The sequence below is a fragment of the Accipiter gentilis genome, chromosome 20, assembly GCF_929443795.1.
Source record: "Accipiter gentilis chromosome 20, bAccGen1.1, whole genome shotgun sequence".
Lineage (NCBI taxonomy): Eukaryota > Metazoa > Chordata > Aves > Accipitriformes > Accipitridae > Astur > Astur gentilis.
The window spans coordinates 18640227-18657641 of NC_064899.1; the positions used below are offsets into that span (position 1 = coordinate 18640227).

The window sequence follows — 17415 nt, forward strand, 5'->3', positions numbered from 1 at the left end:
GTGCAAGCACAGTCCTTGCTTTAAAAAGTTTATAATCTAAATAGACAAGGTGGCCAAGGAGATGAAGGGAAGTGCTTGCTGAGGGAAAGGTAAAGTGACTTGCACAAAGTCACGCAACTCATTTATAATAGAGCTAAAAATGTACTTCTCGGTGCCCTCAGAGCTAGGTGGAGGTTTTCTAGCCAGTGACAGATTTAGGGTTTGCTGTCTCACAGTCCTTATGATCTAGTCTCAGGATTCACAACATCACAGTAAAATTTATAGTGATTGCTTCTACCCCTGGAAGGACTTAAGGTATCAGATCTGAAATCTGCAGAGTCTTATATATGGGAAAGCTGTACTTGGGTCACTTTTAGGTACTTCTAAAATTCTATCAGTCAATTCTGTACTTAGTACATAAAATAGGATGAGTAATTTCTCCCCCACCCCCACGCCAAACTCTTGAGCACTTTTGGGTTTTCTGTATATGTGAAATACCCAGAATGTGCTGGTATGCCTGTGGGCTAGATGTTTTACTGAGTTTTGTTAAAAGAAATAGGAAATGAAAGCATCCCAGGTTCGTCACTTCATGATAGACAAGCGAGAAGCTCTCCACCATAATGGTTTCTTGTTTTCTACCTGCAAATGCCAATTCGTCAGAATTACAGCATTCTTTGGAAAGAATTCAAAATGGACAAGAAATTACAGTGTTCTTTGGACGGAATTCAAAACCAATCAGAAAGCAAATGAAATTTTGCTGGAAATCTCTCTGGTTTCCTTTGCCTGGCTTCTTGGCATCCTGTGGGTCTGCCTTTTAAAGGAGCTGAGAGTGTGGAGCACTGGCAGTGCTGGTTCCCCAGCTCCCAGGAGGCACCTCCTCTGTTAGTACCACTCGCTCAAGCGATGGGTTATCCTCTTATCTTAGGATGGGGATGAAGAGCACACAGGAGAGGAGTGGACCCCTGGCCTGCCTGAGGGAAGAGGGGTGTCACTTGCCTATAAATGTGTCTGTAGACAAGGAGATACAGATACGCTCAGCAAAATTCTGGCCCGTGATCCTTTTTTTTTCCCTGAGTCACCTACATTCACTAATGCAGGACACCTTTAATGCTTCTTTTTTTGTGGAGAATTGGGGTTTGGGAGAATGAAATACTGTTGTGTTGTGGGGTTTTTTTTCTTCCATGGCACAATAAAAGCATATGTAAGAAACCTCCACAAGTTGAAATTAACTCCCACCCCGGGGCTCTGCTCAGTGATATATTTACACGTTAGAAAGAGGAAGAGATGATACTCCAATATTCTTCACTCAGATGCATTTCTGATAAGTGTTGGCTGGGGGAAGACTTTCAGTGTGAAAGATGCTTGGCGGTAGGAAGGTCTGGGACTTGTCAACCACAGAACAATGCAGACTACCGAAGAACCCAAAGTCTCCAGGGTAAGGCCCAGATGTTTCATGCTAGCAGTAGAAGGAAGCTTTCCTGAAATACAGGCACTGTGGAGCATGGCTATAAAGGGTTATGTCCTAATGAGCCTGTCTGAAGTCCTGACCAGAGGACCATAAAGGCTTGCTGAGACCAAGGCTACAGCTTGCAGTGATGCAGAGATTTCAACATAAAAGAAATCAGGTTTTTGCTGCTGTGAGCTCTGCATCCCCTGCTATGGAGGTACTTTAACCTCTCGTCTTTTCTTAAGTGGGCAATCTACCCTATGTCTCTTCGAGGCACAGTACAGAACCTGAAACCTTCTTGATGTGGTTTTCTTTGTAGTCCCTTAATTTTATTTCACTCTGAATGTAAAGGTAGAGGCTTTTTTTTCTTTATATATTTTTCCTTCCCCAGGTACTGTGGTATGATAATATTCTATTTCACTGTTTTGGCAACCACTTTGGAATATGCATCACTTCTGCCATTAAAAAAAAACCCAGTCTCTTGTATTAGTAACAAAGTGATCTGGTGGCAATAGGATGAGTACAGGAATTCATAACACTGAAGGTGTGCTGCAAGGGACCCACTCTTTGGGTTGACATGGCTGTAGAAGTGACCTCATCGAGCACAGAGCTCCAGGTTCTCGGTAGCGAATGTATAGAAGAGGATGGAGGTTGGGAGCTGGACCCATAAACTGATTCATGTTTTGCCAAAAGAACAAATAACCCACTACTCTTCTTTGACTTTTGAGTGTTCCTGAGGGGCTTCTCTAAAGGATTTGAGAGTCTGTTTTCCTGTTGTGGCTGGATGTGTGAATGTGTGTCAAGGTTGCCAGGCAAGATTCTTCTCTAAGACAAGACCTCAAAGGCCAAAGTTTTTATCTTCATGGTCAGAGATGTTACTGTTTTTTAGAAGATGAATTCTGTACATCTTGAATTCTTGTTTAGTTTGGCTTGTCTGGTTGGTTGGTTTGCTTAGACTTCCCTCTTGCCCTTAGCAATTGTGGCTTCTTTCTTTGGTCACAGACTGGGATTTAACCTGGGAGGGTTGGTGCACAAGGAGCTTTGATTTGTTCTGTAGCAGCTACTGGTGCATCACACAGTTCTGCATTGTGTGAAAACCCCCTTCAGACTAGAATCAAATCCTGTGGACACCCCTGCAGGGAGGTTCCTACAGTATCTCCTTGCACCTCCTGTGGAGGTGTGACTTTTCTTCATTGACAGTTTGGGAATAGTTTGTGTGTTGTCATTGATTTGTGGTGTATTAGACATCAGCTTTGCAGCTGAATTTAGCTGAGCGACTTTTTTTTTTTTTTTGGTGTGAATTCAATTTAGGTTTGGATTTTTTGTTTGATTTCTTTGAAAAAAATTTAGGAAACCAAAAACGTTAGTGTTACCCATAAGAGAACGCTTTCTCTTTTTTGCAGTGGGAACATTAATTCTTTAAATTTGAGATTAGAGAAGCAAAAAGGCTGCTAATTGCCAGGATGTAGAAGACAAGATGGTCTCATTCCATTACAAAGGTAGCTTTATCAACGAATTGATGAAGTCCGAGTATTGGTCAAGCTAGCTAGCTTTGACATTTTCCCAAGTGTTGTGCTAATTGTGAGGGTGATCCTTGATGTGATCAGCACAGGCCCACTGATGCTGGAGCAATAAATGATTTTTGACACTGTATTTCAAAAGTGCCACAGCAGTAGGCTGTGGATTGTGCTCCGTCTGATTGTACATAGCAGGTAAGGGAAGTTGGGTAGCTTTCAACACCTGAACCAGGGACCATAGAATGGTTTGGGTTGGAAGGGACTTTTAACGGTCATCTAGTCCAACCCCCCTGCAATGAGCACGGACATCTTCAACTAGATGAGGTTGCCCAGAACTCTCTCCAACCTGACCTCGAACCAGGGATGGGGCATCTACTACCTCTCTGGGCAACCAACCTTTTCCAGTGTTTCACCACCCTCATCGTAAAAAAATTTCTTCCTTATATCTAGTCTGAATCTATCCATCTTTTAGTTTAAAACCATTACCCCTTGTCCTATTGCTACAGGCCCTGCTAAAAGTTTGTCCCCATCTTTCTTATAAGCCCCCTTTAGGTACTGGAAGGCTGCAAAAGGTCTCCCTGGAGCCTTCTCTTCTCCAGGCTGAACAACCCCAACTCTCTCAGCCTTTCCTCATAGGAGAGGTGTTCCATCCCTCTGACCATTTTTGTGGCCCACCTCTGGACCCGCTCCAATAGGTCCGTGTCTTTCCTGTGCTGAGGACTCCAGAGCTGGACGCAGTACTGCAGGTGGGGTCTCACCAGAGCAGAGTAGATAGGCAGAATCACCTCCCTCGACCTGCTGGTCATGTTTGTTGTTATGGCAGCCCAGGATACGGTTGGCTTTCTGGGCTGTGAGTGCACATTGCCAGCTCATGTCCAGCTTCTCATCCACCAGTACCCCCAAGTCCTTCTCCGCCGGGCTGCTCTCAATCCCTTTGTCCCCCAGCTTGTATTGATACTGGGGGTTCATGCAAATTAAGACTGTGGCTGCACATCTCAGAGGGCTACAGACCAAAGGAGAACATGTTAGAGGAGGACAAAAGAGGAACTTTATCTCCCATTAGTTCAGTGGTGTTCCCAAAAACAGTACTATGTGGCCTCAAGGTGGTCAACAAATACATGGGAGGAAGACATTTCTTTCTAAAGTTGATACCTCCGGCATGAATTGCATCATCTACATTGCATTAATCTTAAGTGAGCTCCTGGTATTGTATTAGGGTTTTGTATTTACTGGGGAAAAATTTGTGTGGGTTCTTTTGAACTTTACTTTTGAAGCGTACAAATGGGGTTTTTTCATTAACTTTGTGCAAGTAGTGCAGTCTGTGCTCTCTCAAACGTTAAATAAGAGAATAAAAGCATTTCTCCGAGAAGTTAGAAAGTAGAGATACATTAAAAATGCTGTAGTAGGAATTCAGTTTGGATCTTGGTTCTAAAAGAGCAAAATTTTCATTTTCTCCTCAGTTCTGGCAATTGCTGGTTCAGCCTCTTCCACCTGTTGTCTCAAGGTTTACCCTCTAACATTTTTTCCGTCTTTTTCAAAACCCATGGTGCATAGCTGAACAGGTGTTTTTGAATTATTATTAATTTTGATGTCCTTATGGTAATTTAAGGAAGTGTTAATAGTTTCCTACTTTTTCTTCTTTGCTCATAGAGTAAATTACAGTAAGTGGCAGTGCGATTATGCATGTCATAGATGAGTCTTTCAGACAGCCCTTTGGTGGGTGTTATGATGAAAAATGTCTGCTTGATGTTACGCTGAATATAGCAGAGATTAATTATGAGCATTTTATTGTGTTTTCTTAGGCATGATCTCTACAGTTTAAGAGGCGCATAAATTGAAAATAGCAAGACGTGTACTAGGAGGTAGATTTTGCTTGAAGGAATTGAAGCTAACTGAGTAAGATGGCAAAGGAGCCTGCAGGCTTATTTCAAAACCCCACCTACATCCCTTCCCCCTCTATGTATGGATTCATGCCTGGGATCGGACTCAGGCTCTGGAATTGGCATATGAGCTAAATCTACACCACCTGAAACTAGAGTTCAGATCCAGCCCTTCAGGTTTGTTTGTGACGACAAACTTGGCCAGTGTAGCACTCAATTGTATTTCCATTGGTTACATCTATTCCAAAGGCAGGACAGTCCCACAGAATGGCTTTCCAAAATCCCCCTTTTGTAGTGCTCAGGTGCCTATTTTTGTCCAATTAATGGTTGCCGGCTTTTGGTACTGGAAAAAAAAGAAACTTCTGTTCATAGATTTGCTAGAAGAAGAAAAAAATAATTGTTTGCATAAGCATTTCTCGCCAACGATCTGGATGTCCCTGGGTACTTTCCTTGTTTAAGAAGCTTACAGTGGTTGGAGTGAGGCATCTTCTGCACATATTTTCTGACAATCTTCTTAAATGGGGGGGTCAGAAAAGATTATTCCTTTGGTCTCTTTCAGTCCTTTAAAAACCAAAAGAATAATAATTTCTAAGGCATTTTGCTGCTGCAACCACCTGATTCCAGCTCTGTGAAACATTGACCCTCTCAATGCTCCCAGCTCTTTGTCAGGTCATTCAGGCCACGGTTCACAAACACTTAATTCTCCCTGGGGGCATGAGATGCAGGCACTGAATATGGTTTGCCTGAGTGCCATACTGAGCACAGAACTTTAAACCAGTGTTTGGAAATTTATTTGTCTCTGCAGCTTCCTAAGCCCTCAGGAATGAGTTCTTTCTCTAACATGCAAGGCTGTGTGCTTCACAGACGTGTTTTGTGCAGCCCTTCTCCCAGATCTTGCCTGGTATAGAAGTTGCCCTATATGCAATCAGGGCATAAGGGAAGACCCAGGGAACTGCAGACCTGTTAGTCTAGCCTCAGTTCCTGGAAAAATTACAGAGAAGATTATACTGGATGCTATTGAGAGGCATTTAAAGAATAATGCAATCATCAGGCACAGCCAACATGGGTTCAGAAAGGGAAAGTCCTGTCTAACTAATTTGATATCCTTTTATGATAAGGTCACCCGCCTGGTGGGTGAAGGGAAGGTGGTAGATTTAGTTTTCTGGATTTAGTAAGGCTTTTGATACTGTCCCTCACACCATCCTTCTGGACAAATTGTCCAGCTGTGGGATGAGGAGGTTTGTGGTGTGCTGGGTGAAGAACTGGCTGAATGGCAGGGCTCCAAGGGTTGCAGTGAGTGGGGCTGCACCTGGTTGGCGACCGGTCACCAGCGGTGTTCCTCAGGGCTCAATTCTAGGGCCAGTTCCGTTCAATATATTTGTCAACAATCTGGATGCAGGAGTTGAATGCACCATTAGCAAGTTCGCTCATCGTACCAAACTGGGAGGTGCTGTTGACTCTCTTGAGGGTTAGGAGGCCTTGCAGAGGGATCTAGTTAGATTGGAGCATTGGGCCATGATTAACGGGATTAAATTTAACAAGTCCAAATGCCAGATCCTGCACCGCGGACGGAGTAACGCCGGGCACGAGTATAAATTGGGAGAGGAGTGGCTGGAGAGCAGCCCTGCAGAAAGGGATCTGGGGGTGCTGGTTTGACAACAGGCTCAATAGGAGCCAGCAGCATGCCCTGGGAGCCAAGAGGGCAAACCCCGTCCTGGGGTGCATCAAACACAGCATGACCAGCCGGTCAAAAGAGGGGATTATCCCGCTGTATTCACCATTGGTGCGGTCTCACCTTGAGTACTGTGTGCAGTGCTGGGCCCCACAATTTAAGAAGGACGTGAAGGTCCTTGAATGCGTCCAGAGGAGGGCAACAAAGCTGGTGACGGGGCTGGAAGGCATGTCCTGTGAGGAGCGGCTGAGGACTTTGGGCTTGTCTAGTTTGGAGAGAAGGAGGCTGAGAGGCGACCTCCTTGCTCTCTGCAGCTTCCTGAGGAGGGGATGTGGAGATGGAGGTGCTGAGCTCTTCTCCCTGGGATCCAGTGACAGGCTGTGTGGGAATGGTTCAAATCTGTGTCAGGGGAGGTTTAGACTGGGCATTAGGAAGTGTTTATTTACTGAGAGCGTGGTCAAACGCTGGAACAGGCTTCCTGGAGAGGTGGTTGGTGCCCCAAGCCTGTCAGTGTTTAAGAGGCATTTGGACAATGCCCTGAACAGCGTGCTTTAACTTCTGGTCAGCCCTGAAGTGGTCAGGCAGTTGGACTAGATGATCATGGTAGGTCCCTTCAACTGAAATAGTCTATTCTATCACTAGGAATAGCATGAAAGTCTATTCTGTTTGACCTCAGGGGAGCTGTATTAGGCAAAACATGGGCCCTGCATGGTATTTTCTCTATGGTTTATTGGCCATTTCATTTCCCATTCTCACCTGTTCCCAGAACTTTGTGTTCTGAGGATGACCATTTTCACCTGGGTTGCATTGCCACTATGCAAAAGTGCGAGCATCTCTCTTCAGCTGCTTTGTTTTACCCTTGATCCCATTTAAAACTTACCTTGTTTAACATGCAGTAAGTTGTAAAAATACACATATCTTGAAAGGATGAGAGAGATACGGCTGTTTGTGAAAACTACCAGTACTTGCACTGAGATCCTTCAGATGACCCCTGCATCCACCTCCACGTTAAAGCCAGATAATAGCTTTGTCATGGTAATCCTGCTTTGCTATTCTCTCTCACTCACTACCTTGACAGCCCCAAATTCCATGGAACTACTTGCAAGCTAAGGTGAGAGAATTTAACCCAGGTTTTTGCATAGGCAGTTCCAGACCCTCAGTGAGACAAGAACAAATTAGTCTGGTCTTTATTTAGATTCACTGTTAGGACAATGTAGATTTTCTTGAACTTCCTCTCATTACAAAGAGCTTTAGGTAAGCAACCCAGAACTTTTTAAGAAATTTATTCAGTAAAGACACCATGTAAGTCAGCAGATCTACAAAGGGTTAAATTTGGCTCCCAGGTGCTGGCCAGAATTCCGAGCCAAGGTATGAAGATACCCACAGAATAATGAATTCTCCCTGTGGTTTGAACTGCTTTTCTACCATTGCTTTTAGCTTTGACCTTGAAGCCAAGTCTCATCATGTTTGCTTCTTCCTCCTGTTCTTTCCGAGTGCCACTTGCTCGGCCCTCATGAATCTACAGCCTATCTTTTTATAGCAGTCGACAGAGCTGCTGATCACATTTGATGCCTCTCTCTCAAAGGATACTGAGGACCATTTTCATGCAATTTTCATTCCCCTGCTTCTGTTATGGCTCTGGCTACAGCATCCAGATTGAATGAATGGGGGAGACTCATACATCATCAAGCCAAGCAACTCTACCTGTACTTTTACCCCAGTATAGCTGTCTGTGTATTAAAAAGGATGTCATGTGCATTTATGGTTGAACTATTCCTCATGTAGACGCATAGTTATTTTTCTTCTCCCAGAATCATGTGGCCCTTCAATATAGAGGGAGCTACTGCCCTCCTCATTGGGAAGGATTTGGAACAAGCTTGCATTTTTAAGAACTACTGGAATGTGGTAATGAAAGCAACTATGCTGAAAATAAGGCTGCTTTTGTAAAGGGTGTGTGCCATACAGAATTTACGTTTTGCGTGTTCTGATGCTGCACAGCATCCAAATGCCTTCTGTACAGTATTGTGTCTTTGAGTGGATAACCAAAACCATGTATGGTGCAAGACCCTGGGAAGTTTCATTTGTATTCATTTATGCTACTCACTGCATGAAGGTCTTTGCTAAATTAGTTGTACTAAAGTACTCTCTAATAGCCAGGTGGGAATGGGGCTTCAGTGTGGTAGGTGCTGCACAGAGAACCAGTGAGAAGGGACCACCACCAAGACCTGTCCAGTCACTAGACCTGTAATGGAACTTCAGTACACACTTTTTTTAAAATGATGGGTTATTCATTAAGAATTATTTAAGATGTGGATCTGGAAACGTGTTAGCTGTCAATATTCCTTTGATTTTTAGCCTTAGCTTTCCCTATGGCTTTAGCCAAATAATTTTACCGTCCTACCTCAGTGGGCATATCTATAAAAGGGGAAATAGTAATCTATGAATTTCAAAGGAGTGTTGTAAGGATTAATTGGTTACTCTTTCCGTTGAATGTTTTAGAAAATGAAAGATGCTGTACAAGTATTACTGTTGTTTCCAAAGCATTTTTGTTTTGTCAACCTTCTCTGAAAAACAGCATTTGTATGCTAGGAATATTTATATTATGGACTACCTTTTTTTTTTTTTTTTTGAAACATGCATTTCAGTTGCCTGTGTGAAATACTACATAATATGAAGTATATTAGTAAATTAGTCAAAGTATTACAGACAAAAGACTGGATGCAGAACTCCCTCACTATCTTACAGTCCCCTGAAATGCCTCATTATTTAGCACTACTTAATCAAATTTAATCTGCAGTAAATCTCTCCGTGTCATTAAAATTCTGGTTGGCATTACTTTCACATTATTACTATGGAGCTTAAAGTAGACAAGGTTTTGGATTTATTTTTTTTAAAAAAAAAATGTTATATTCAGGAAAGGAAAAATAATTTGATGGGCTTGCTTCACAGAGATAGAGCATTAAAAATAAGTCTGTCTAGCAAAACTAGAATATAGTATTGCTGTCTCCGTTTCATATATACGTTCTGCTTGACACCAGATTGTTTTGCCCATTTTCCACTTTGATATGTCATAAAGGTTTTTTTGCCATTTTGATGAAATGGGGTTTATTTTTTCATGTTTATCTCTACCATGCAGAAACAAAAGACAGTTGGTTTGGACACACTGTACTGAGTTCAGTGAACCCAGTGGAGCTGCACCAAGAATGATGGCTGCCCAAAATGTTCAGCTTTTCTGTGAGGAGCACAGCACGCGACTTCGTTCTATGCTGTTGGTGTCTCATGGAGCCCCAGCTCCCCGAGTCATGTGAACATGCCAGAATCACAGCTGTTTGAGGTTTCTTTTTAAAGCATAGAAAGTAAAAAAATAGACCAACCACACATAGCGAATCAAAGTGCAGTCACACAGAATGCTCTTCTATATTTATTACTGTTTTTAAAATACTAATATTTAAGATCTGGGGTTTTTTTAGACCGCACATGATGAAACTGGCAAGAGGAAACATCTGATTCTTCAGTAAATGTTGATCCCCTTAATGAGAGTATGCCTTGCATTGCTAAGCAGTTGTTACAAGCAACTAACCCGAGTCACAACGTAGATGAGGCTGGAGACTGACAAATTGGGTTGAGGGGAGAACTTCTCTTTACTGGAGCAGACAAGCTCAGGCCTCTCAAGATGAAACTGGGCAATGCTGTGTGTCAGGCCACCAAAGACATTCATGAGATGACCGTCAGATATTGCTTTCCTAACTGTTCAGAAAGCACGCAGTAGCACTAGTCCGTTTGACTTGCTGCTTCTTGTTCAGCTAGTGATTTATAGGGGACAACTGTGGTACACGCTGCTGTCTTTTTCACGAGACAGGTAATAGATTTTGATTCAGATCCCCATTGTATGGACTTTACTCTGCTTTTAAGATCCCCTTTTTCTCTTTATTGTAAAGGTTTCTGTGCCAAAACAAGATAAAAAGTTAAACAAGTGCTATGTGTTCCTTCCAGAGGTCGATAGTTTTAGGACAGTAAAATCACAGAAATCAGTGTATTCTGTCAGCTTTCTGCTTTAAACCTTTTCATACATGCCAGTTTTCATTTAGAGTCCCACACCAAATCCATCCCATCACTGAGTCCCCCCTGAGTTTGGGGACTTACACACCAAAATTTCCAGCAACCCAAGCAGTCTTCAATGGCGGCATCTTTTTTCCATTTTTGTTGTGAATATTAATTTCTTGTAGGTTTCCCTGCATGTGCTTTGCAGGGCTTAAGTGGAATGGGTAAGGAAAGGGCAGCTTGCTGGAGAGACAAGAGCATCAGGGTGGTGTCATACCCAAAGCGGAAAGATTTTGGGAGAGGAAAGGGGTGCAGTGATCCCAAGAGACAGCCAGGGCCTGTATTCAAGTGCTGTGTGCTGGGAGATCAACCCATGTTTGTATGACTCTGACCACAAACATCACCAGCTCAGAATGAGCAAAAAGGTCATGTAAATGGTAGGGTCGGGTATGCACCTTTCCTTCCAGTAGCACCTCTTTTTCCTGAGCTTATTTTCCACTGCACTGACTTTTGTGGTCATGGCCACCCACCATTTCTCAGGTCCCTCCTCAGTGGAGGATGGCAGTACATAGTCATCAGGGGGCACTTTGGAAGACTGAAAGATTTGCATTTGAAAGCGCTCCAGGCTCCAAGTGATCGGATCAGATGGAAAGTTTCAGAGGGACAGATATCACAGACCAGAAGAGGGGCAAAGTGCTGAAGAGCTGCCCATTCCTGCTGCGGGTGTATGCACCTCTGTTAGTGCCTCCTCAAGCGATATTCTGGTCTTCGGCTGGCTCTTGGATGGATTTTGGCAGCATCAGTACTACCCCTGACCATAAGGAGAATTATAAGCAAGAGCTGTGTTGTGCAGGGACTTGGATGCAGAGACAAGGCTGCTTGTAGCAATACGTATTTGGTGTGGGGAGCGGGGGGAGGGACACCCTGGGAAAAGAGAATGAACAATTACATGAATTAATCTGTAAAATCAGTGAATTGGTAAAAATGAAACTGGCTACCTCATTACACAACTTAAATAGACAGAAAACAATTAATAAGCAAAACTGTGATCGGGGAAGAAATACTGCAAGCAATTTGTGAAAGAAGTTGAAAGTCAGCTAGAAGCAGTCTATCAACTGAAGTGAATGAAGCAAAAATGGTCCTGAGGGGCGAAGGGAACATAGGGATTATGCCTAACCACATGTGGACAGGGCGAGCAGGACAGCATCCACCAGAGATGGAGATCTTTTTATTGGGGCTCGCATCCTAACACCATGCCTGGCCATGCTGATGGGATGTCCAAACCATAGCTGCAGGAGTCTGTCATTACAGTCAGATGCACCACAGCAATGAATCCAAATGCTCCTTAAGTTTGGGCAGGGGGGGTAAGAACTGGCTTGAGCTAGGTTTTAAATCAGACACCAGCTCCATGGTTGATCCCACCATGACGAAGGCCAAGAGGTCTCTGTGCATTTATAAACAACACCTTGCTAATTTTATTGTGTTCTGCACAATAAAGACTTTTCAGAGCATTATGAGGGAGCTGTTCTAACCCAAAATCTCAGATCCAAATATTTTTATCAGATCACTTCAGACTTTATGAAACCCTGAAATTGTTCTCCTGGTTGTGAACAACTTTGAACCTTGGAGAAGGCTTGTATGGAACTGAATTTGAATTTAAATATTTCAACTATTTTTATGCTGTTGAAACTTCTGGCCCCCCAAATCCGATAACTCACATTCATACATATCCTCGTCTCCCCAGCAGCCGTTCTCTTATTGAGGGTATGTCGCAGCTTGTTTGCCTGCCTATTTCGAACTTCATGTACTAATGGGTTCCTTTCTAACTTAGGTGAGGTTTACACTACTATGTAAATCAGAGCTTTTCTGTGATAGCAAGCCCTGGGTGAATGTGGACTGGGAGAGTTACAAGCTGCTAATTGCACAAAGAGAGTAGTTCCTCATCATCATTTGGTTTTATTTATCTCCCCACTCCATATGATTTCCAGATCAAAACCCTGAAGAGCTTAGCACGGTTTGAATCCTCTAATTGTGCTGCTGCAGCCATGTGACTGCCTGCCTGAGTAATTCCCCGCAGAAGGAGACAAACTGCATGTTACAAAGCGCAACAAATAGTGTTTAAAATGTGAACGGGTGGCAGTAGTATACAATACCCATGCCACTTTGTCTGAAATTTCCTACTACTGCTGCAGCCGTGTGGAGGCTTGATTTATGGTAGCCAGCTTAGTGGTCTGAGGGAAAGAGCATGGGTGGAGAGGCAAGGCTAGCTGGACCTTTGGCTTGTTTCCTCTGCCCTTCGACCAACCCTCTGTCTCTGAAACCAGTTTCACCTATCGTTTATCAGAACAAATGGTTCCTTGGAGGTCTCAGCGAGGAGGTAGGAATCCCTGCCTTGCGGAGGTAAGGAGCAGTTGCCTTCCCCACCGCTGGGAAGCCTAAATTGTTCTTGCTGTTCTGCAGTGGTGTAAGACAGAATGAAAAAGAGACAGCAGCTGGCATAAAATATGCAGGGATTTGCTAAAGACGTTCTTCATTTATAGGTAATATATGGAGGGGGAAAAGGGCAGATAAAACCTGATTGTTCTCGTTTTACGAAAAGCCTCGTGCTGTTTTCAGGATGGGTAATTGCATTGATTGTTCCAACCTCTGTATCTCCCTTTCATATGGGAGCTGGTCATTGAATTGCAACTTGTTTTTTCGGCTGGCTGACGGCGGAGGAGAAGGGGCTGTCTGGCACGGCGAGGCTGGATGGGTGTGCGTAGAGTGTGTGCGTTTTCAGAGCACAACGCTTAGGAAGGCTGTTGCTCAGTTGCCGAAAGCACAGCTGTTGCAGAGCGAGGGAGGGAGCCTGGCAGCAGCCTTGTAATCTCTATCAGGTAGGCAAACGCGCAAACCATATGCTTATTCCTGCCTAATTTTATTTCTCAAAGTGGTGGTGCTATTAGCGGGTAGCGTTTGGGTTCACAAAGTCCTCTTTTCTGCTCGTGGCAGTCAGACGGGGCTGATAAGAGCAGCTGGGTGTGTTTGTCCAGAAGCTGGTATGTATGAATGAGATCAATAGCTGTGCTAAAAATCACTGAGCCATCTGGGATTTACAGATAGAGGATTGACTTGCAAATCCTACTGAAATTGAGATCTGCAGTAACTGCTGAATAACAGTACGTGCAATGGAGGTGGTATAAAAAGTTATCTAGAAGACCTGAAATGGCCTAGTGGTACTTTTCTCAGCCTTTGGTTGCAAAGAAGCTTAAGAAAGGGTGAGAAAATGCTGAGGTAGGGGGAAATTATGTTCTGCTGCTGTTTTTTTTCAATTCTGTTGTTGACATGTGATTTTGAACATACTGCAAGATGATAGAAAATGCAGCTGTATTCTACCAGTACCTGGTGGCTACCTAAGCCAGTCTCTTTACATCTGCATGCAAACTGGGCAAGCCTGTAACCAATGGAGAGAAGGGGAGAACACAGGCGGAGATCAGAGAAAAGGCTCGTTCAGAAAGACAGAAGAGGATGCGCTCAGAAATGGAGTTTAGATTTCAAGTCAGTTTTATGCTTATTCTGTGCTCTGTGATTATGCAGAACTACAGCAGCTGTCAGACTGCAAAAAGGAGCTAGGGGCAAACTGAGATCTGAGACTGGAAATAAAAAGTGCAGAAACAATCTTCTACTGTAGGTGAAGGCAGCAGTGCATTCGTAGCAGAGACTGGTCATCTCTCTAGTACCTTTCAGCATGGATTTTAAGTATGGAACTAGTCTTCCATTGATTAGCAGAGATATTTGACTGGTTTACTTCGCATTACAAGAAACAGGGGTATGGGAAAATGTCCTGTGGGCTTCTGGTCAAGCTGTTCTAAAACATGGCCAGGAATGGAGAGGTTGGTTGCTGGCACAGGATGCCATGATTATAGACCTGCCTAACAGTCAAGTGAATAAATACGTGTTCATGGTATGGAGCACAATGGGTATTCTGCTCTATGTAATTCTCTGCTGTCTTTCATAATGGACAAAAACAGATGTTGAAACTCAGCCATCCATAACCACTCTAGACATCTAAGTAGGAAAGTAGTAACATTTGGAGCCTACTAAAACTAAACAGCCAATGTTGAAGAAGTTTGGAAAAGAACTGGAAATGCAAACCAAATCCCCCAGTGTTTTATCCGCTAACCCATTCCAGTAAAGCAAAATAACAGCTTTTCTCTTTAAATGGTTTCTTTTTTTCCTGGCGGGGCATGACCTGACCTTATGTTAGCTTGGATAGTTGTGCTGGTTTTTCTGTGCTATTCTGGTCTCTAGTTTCAAGAGGTGGTTCTAGTATTTATTTTATGGAGTTGCTGTGCGTGGACCTACATCAAAGAGGGGAAGATTTTGGTGGCAGGTGATGTCATCTCTGAAGTACGTATAAACTACTTTGTAAATAAGCGGGGCAACACAAAATAAAACGTGGTACATGATTGTTAGTCCTCCCTAATAGTGGTATTGCTAACTGTGCTGTGTGTTTGGAGGTTTGTCAGTGTTAACAGTATTTGCCAAATCTTTTCCCTGAATTTATTTCTCAGGGGAGATATTCACAGTAAAAAGGCTTCAGGTAAAACTTGAAGAGGTAGAAGGCATCCTTCATATCTGTAGCTGTCACTGGCATCACACAACAGACATAGTGGTGCTGTGACCTAACTCTCCTGCCCTTGCTGACGTGTTAGCAGAGCTACACTTACTGCACTGGCCTTCCTAAGAAGCAGAGCTGGGCCTTTGTCTTTTATTGAGACTGCAACCCTGTTTGTTCTGGTCCCAAAATATAGGCCATGGTCAGTTGAAATTGAGAGGCAGTTGATCTTGTCTTTTGTCTTCTCCAGTAGCTGTACCCCAAGAGCCTCTCTTCTCCTGTGACCTAGACCACTGAATGGCATCACTCTGCGGGGCAATCTTCCCAGGATACATTAATCACTTGTGTAATGCTATTTTTAAGTGAAATTACAGGGGGCATCTGTGTAGTCAAATATGTTCACAGCTCTCAAGGAAGCTTGCTATATAAGTCCTGTTAAGTAGCCAACAGTATATCACTACAGTATCTTTCAAAGATATTGAAGAAGAATAAAAAAAATGAATTTGACTGTCTTCTTACAAAATTTTTCTCCATGCTCCCCACTCCCAGGAAATCAGAAGTTGAATGATCTGAAACTTATTTCAGCATAGTCACACTTACTTCCATGCATTACCTCCACTAAGGGCAGTAAAAGTTAACAGTAGATAGCTAGGAAAGCACAGACCTGTTGATTTTCATAAGGGGTAGTCGGTCTAATTTAAGATTAGACTATTAATCTCTGAAGGAATCGTCATGCTTTATTGGATAAATGATCTGCAAATGAGAACTTTTCCAAGGAAACTGGATGTAATATGTGACAAAGGAAGAAAATGGTCCAACACAATCTTTCATATGTTGATCAGAAGAAAAATTCTGGTTCAACAGAGAAGCTAGGATCTGATAAATCGGATTGAGAAACAAACTAGAATTTACTCATTTTTTACCTTGATCTTCAAGCAATAGACTGCAATAGGTATGCGAGTAAAGTCCAGATTCCTCAAACTTTCTAATCCTACTGCTATCAGATAGTGGAATAGAAGGCATCTTCAGCATTTTTAACAGCCTATCAAGCTGAAAAAGGAGCAAATGTTGCCTGTTAGAAAGTCTGTGGTTTGATATTAACCTGAGAGGGTGAAACAAAATAAAACAAACCCAGAAAAATCTATGCAGGGTTGTATTTATGAAGCAGAATGAGTAGGGGAATCACAGAATCCGCTTCCAGGTGAAGCGCAGAGCAAACTAGCTGTAGCTGTGACTCTGACCGGTACTGCAGTATTTCTGGCTCTGAGTAATTCTTGTTTCACCCAGTCTTGGTCTGATAGAGCTATGTAAAATGTCTGTAAGAAATGGCAAAATGTACCTGGTTTTCTAGTTCTTTTAACCAGTTGTCAGATCCCCACAGAGTCATAATGTTGATAATTTAAGAGAATGCTAGGAACTTTTTTGAGTGCAGCTGTAGTGAAAAAAACTCTTTGCAGTAAGTGAGAGCGTTTTTTGAGAGATGAGTGTTGTTAATAGCTGTTTCCCCTCCCTCATGACAGATGCAAAGAACAAGGAAGATGAGCAGAAGCCCACACTATGGAATAAGTAATATTCTTGCTTGAAAATAATTTTTCTTACACTTCCAGTTGTTTCAGAACAGTGAAGCAGAAAAAAGTCCCATGTGATTGCCCAGACTTTACTCAGTACGAAAACAAATTTGAGCATTACTCTCAATTTTCCGTGCTGTTTATCTAAATCTAGTTTTTTAGGGGTCTTCAATTTGAGTTGGACAGCTTTTCCCAAAATTATTTTCCAACTTATCAAAATTCAGTTTTGAGTAAACCAACTCTACTTAGCATCACAGAGTAATTTAGGTCGGAAGGGACTTCAGGAGGTCAGGTGACTTAGTTTAATGGTTTAATGTTAAAATGGTGCTCCATTCTGTAGCAGTTCCGTGTAAAGGTAGGCAAGACGTAACTCTTTGGAAAATTTAGATTATGAGTCTTTAAAGTCGTAGAAGGGATTTGGGAGATTCTCTGTGAAGAGGGACTTTATGCAAAAGTTTTGGGGTTTTGGGGTTTGGGTTGTTTGTTGGGTTTTTTTTTTAAACTTACGCAGTGGGAAGCTCAGTTTTGCTGAGCATTGTAAGGCCAGGCATTCCTAGAGAAACGATGTATTTTCCAAAATACTCCACCTCTTCCGGATGTAATGGCAGGCTGGGCTGCAAGCCGTACTTTCCGTGGTGTGTTTTGCCCTCAGGCACTCGAGTCTGTTCAAGTGTGAATCCAAAATGTTTTGAAGCACGGAGCATTTGTCTTTTT

At 42.9% G+C, this 17415-nt stretch overlaps 1 protein-coding gene across 2 annotated transcripts in view; it reads left to right on the plus strand.

Annotated features, from left to right (window-relative positions):
• PHACTR1 (phosphatase and actin regulator 1) overlaps positions 1–17415 on the plus strand; it is a 292025-nt gene that overhangs the window by 108419 nt on the left and 166191 nt on the right. The window contains exon 1 of one of the 2 annotated variants that reach the window (XM_049824011.1): positions 12838–12936. The exons of the other annotated variant lie outside the window; for it this stretch is intronic. The gene's annotated coding sequence lies outside the window, so the exon portion shown is untranslated. Of the gene's footprint in view, positions 1–12837; positions 12937–17415 lie in introns of those variants that run through there. 2 annotated transcript variants of the gene reach the window in all.